This window comes from Octodon degus, unplaced genomic scaffold (genome assembly GCF_000260255.1).
Source record: "Octodon degus isolate 3935 unplaced genomic scaffold, OctDeg1.0 scaffold00204, whole genome shotgun sequence".
NCBI lineage: Eukaryota > Metazoa > Chordata > Mammalia > Rodentia > Octodontidae > Octodon > Octodon degus.
The window spans coordinates 4,402,578-4,406,817 of record NW_004524780.1 but is presented as its reverse complement, the minus strand read 5'-3'; the positions used below and the strand labels follow the sequence as shown (position 1 = coordinate 4,406,817).

Sequence of the window (4,240 nt, the reverse complement as noted above, 5' to 3'; positions counted from 1 at the left end):
ACGGTTTAAGTGAAAGAGAAGACAGAGTTTCAGATCTTGAAGACAGTGGTGCAGCTAGTGAAAATGTAAGAAAGGATCTCTTGAAAAAAATAAAGATGCAGGAAAGACTAATCCATCACCTGCAAGACGATGCAAAGATGAACACTGTGAGACTAATAGATATCAATGAGAAAGGAGGAGTCAATACAAATAACATTAAAAAAAATATGGGCAGAAGTAATAGCAGAAATTTTCTCAAATATGAGGAAACAATCAGACTTTCTGTCTTTTTTTTCAAACTGAAAGCAAATTAATTTATAAAAAAAAGGAAAAAAAAGAAAGGAAAGAGAAAATTTACAGAAAACTTTGAACAGAAGGTTCCAAGACGCAGAGGAAGAGAAACATGGGGACATGAGTGTTAAGGTACTGGTAGAAGGAACCAGAACTGGTATAGAGCCTATAATCCAATTTGCCTCCATGTCAAGGGTAAGGAAAGGAAGTGTAATGGGGAGGCACTGGAATATGGGGAGCAGAGCCAAGCTGCCCTGCTCCCAAACCTGTGTCCTCATCTGGGGAACCCCTAAACTATCAGGTTCTGCCAGTCTTGGTGGGAGAGCAGAGGTTAGGGGAGTCACCTATTTAAGTCATGAGATGTTTAAGTGCTTTTCAAAATTTTCAGGTTTTAAAAAACTCCCTGTTAACAGCTTCCCCTTCCACACCTTTCGGGAGCTCAGAGATAAAACCCAGGAAAGGGAAGAACAATAGCCTGTTCTTCCTCTGTTAACTATCACAGGAATCCCCCCAAAGTATGTCCCCTCCCAAATACACATATGCTGACATCAACTAAGCAGATGACTTTTAAAAACAAACACAAAACTGACATTCAGAGGGAAGGGATCCTTGATTGAGCTAGGGTGGCCTAGAACAGCAACAATGAGGAAGCAGCAGGAAAGATTAGTATGAATGGCAGAGTGGGAGAGGGGAACTGAGTCACTACCAAGAGACTTGGGAGGACAGGTTTGGTACCCTGATCCATCCCCAGAGCTCATTCTCCCTATAACTTTATTCCACTTCCTTAAGACTGTCACCCTCCCAATTCAAAACAATGTAAAAGTTGGTTAATTTTTAGAAGGAAGCTCCAATGTAACTTTTTAAAATTATTTCCTTTTAAAGGGCTTAATTTTTTTATCCATAAAAAATGCAAAAAAAATGCAGTAGTTCTAAAGGGAGTGCACCTTTGGAAGTGGTTAAGTAGAACCTTATATAAACACCTTTCCCCAGCCCTTCATGGACAGCCACCCCATCCTATCCCTTCTGCTGGACATTACAAACATCTCTTAAACAGAAGTCCTTGAGTAATCCGATATGAAAGTGCATGCCTCTGCAGGCATGTGGGGGCTGTGGAGGGACAGGAGGAGCTTTCCTTACGTAGTGATAACTCTCCATCTGGGGAAGGGTCCCAGTGATGAAGGAGGACTGTTTCTGGAACAGAGATCTCCATGGGGGGTGAGGGAAGAGGTGTCTGACTGGCTGCTCACTGTGGAGGTGGCACAGGGGTGACTGTGCCTGGGCTTGGAGCTGTGGGGTCCTGGGGCAGGGGAGTGCCTGGGTCTGGCAGTGGGCTGGCACTGGGCAGGAGGTTGCCCTGAACAGCTGCCACAATGGCAGGGCTCTGGGCTGCGGCCGATCCGAGCCCCGGATCAAGAGGCAAGGAAGATGGCATGGTGGTGGTTGCCGGCAGGTTAGGATGTAGAGGGTTCACCATGGACACAGGCAGGTTAGGTGGGGGGAGAGTGCCTGGGGTGAATGGGAGATGGTGGTAATGCCCATGCAGGTTAGGAGGAGGGGGGGGAAAATTAATACTGATGGAGTCAGCTAGACTACCAAATGGGATGATGGATGGAGCAGGAGGAGGTGGACGTAGCATGCCAAAAGGCAAACCCAAAGGAACATTACCCCAACGCCTGGGTGCCCGCTGCCTGACACTGCCCCTGGCATCACTGAGGGAGGAGTTTGTTGGCTGGGGAACAGTGAGGGGCCATGGGGTCCAGGAGGGCTCCAGCTGGTTGTGGTTGCTGTGGCCCCGTTGTTGGCCCTGCCTGCCCAATCTGTTCTGAAGGGCCCAAGGTTCCAGGAGAGGCCCCACCTCTGGCAGGAGCAGGGGCCACAAAGGCTGGAGCCACAGCCAGGCCATGCACTGTGGGTGGCCCAGCAGCCTCTGTGGGAGATATGGGCTGGGAGCCTGGGGGCAGGGTTGGTGGTGGCTGCTGCTGCTGTTGGTGCATCTGTTGGAAGTGCTGCTGCTGGGCCCTCATCTCCGCATACTTCAGCTGCTCCATGTGGAAGGCTTGCTGGTCAGCCAGGAGCTGTTGCCTCTGATACTCCAGTGCTTCTCTCTCCCAGTCCATGATGGTCTCTAGTTCCTCAAAGTGAAGGAGTTTGATCTCTAATTTTTTCATCTGGGTCTCCACCAGCAGGGCCACCAAAGATTTAATCTTCCTCTCTTCTATAGCAGCCAAGTGCTTGGCCTTCACTGCAGCAGCAGCCAGGGCGGCAGCGGCAGCAGTGGACAGGTTGCCCTCACCAATATCCCGTTCCACCTTTGTCTTCCTTTCCCCCTCTGACTCCAACACTTCCTTCAACATTTCCTCCTGCCCTTCCTTGGGCTCCTTCTCCTTCTCAGGATCAACGATGGGGTCCCCGTCAATCTTCTCTGATCCTTCTCACTTTCACCTTCTTTACCTTTCCCTTCATCCTTCTTGGAAGCCTCACTCGTTTTCTCCTTTGCTTCCTCCTCTATAACCCCTCCTCCTTCTTGGGGTTCCTTGGGCTCCTTCTTCTCATCTGTGGCCTGGCCATCTGCCCGTGCCTCATCAGTCCAGCTCTCCTCTATGCCCTCAGGTTCATCAGAGGTGGTTCCTGCAATACCACTACTCTCCAAACCAAAGGCTGGGTCTGCCTTGCCTGTCACTTTGGCTGCTTCTTCCACTTTCCGAACGTGGGCCTCCACCAGGGCTATAGGTACCTCTTCCTTCATTTTGGAGAACTACTCTAGGGCTGATTTTGCAGCAGCAGAGGTGACTTGGGGGTTGATGACAGAAGCCAGGAAGGCAACAGTGCTCATGACAGGGTTGCCTGACTGACTGAAGGGGATGGGCTGGTAGGCCAGGGGGCCCAGAGAGGCCTCTGAGTCCTCCAGATATGGGTCTTCAATGGGAAGGCAAAGAAAATTCAAGATGCTTTTGTCATGCGTTTGGCTTCCCACATGCTCAGATACTTTGTTCCAATCATCCTTGTACATTTCCAGGGCCTCCAGGAGTAGCAGGGTCTCCTTTTCTGTCTACTCTCGATTGGCACTGGCAGCAGCTTTGCTCTTGGAGGGGACATTTTTCTTTGTGTACATGTCTGTGCGTAGCCCGAAGTTCTGCAACAATCTGACTGTCAATAACTGAAGTATACAGAACAACAAGTAACCTCAACCCAATGAAAAACACACTGAGACATATAATAGTCAAGATTCCAGAAATTCAGCACAAGAATAATCTACTGAAAGCCTCTAGAGAAAAGAAGCAGATCACATTCAAAGGAAAACCCATTAGAATTACGGCCGACTTCTCTTCACAAACCATGAAGGCAAGAAAAGCATGGAGCAGAGTACTTCAAATCCTCTACAAAAACAAATTCCAGCCCAGACTACTATACCCTGCAAAACTCTCTTTCAAGTTTGATGGAGAAGTGAATTACTTTCACGACAAAGAACAGCTAAAAAATTTCATGATGAGAAAGCCAACCCTACACAGGCTACTGAAAGATGCTCTAGAGAGGGATCAAAATGATCAGAAATCCATCAATGAGATCAGAAGCAACGAACTAAATAGGGCAAGCAATTAAACACAGGAGAAAAAGGAGTAAATGACAACAGGTAAATAACATGTCAATCATAAGTTAATACATCTCAATTATAACCATCAATGTAAATAGACCCAATTCACCAATTAGGAGAAATAGACTGGCACAGTGGATTAGGAAATAAAATCCAACAATACGTTGTATACAAGAATTTAACTCATAAAGACATTCAAAGGCTGAAAGTCAAAGGGTGGAACTAAATAGTATATGCTCCAGCACCTCAGAAAAAGGCAGAGGTAGCAATCCTATTCTCAGACAGTCTCAACTTCAAACCAACAATGATCAAGCAAAATAAAGAAGGCCACTATATACTGGTTAGGGGAAAAATTCAAGAGGAAGAGGTAACACTCAT

The 4,240-nt window shown here is 47.4% G+C and overlaps 1 pseudogene; it reads right to left on the bottom strand.

The window, feature by feature from the left end:
- Window positions 1-889: 889 nt before the first annotated feature.
- LOC101590290 overlaps window positions 890-4,240 on the bottom strand; it is a 54,095-nt pseudogene continuing 50,744 nt past the window's right edge.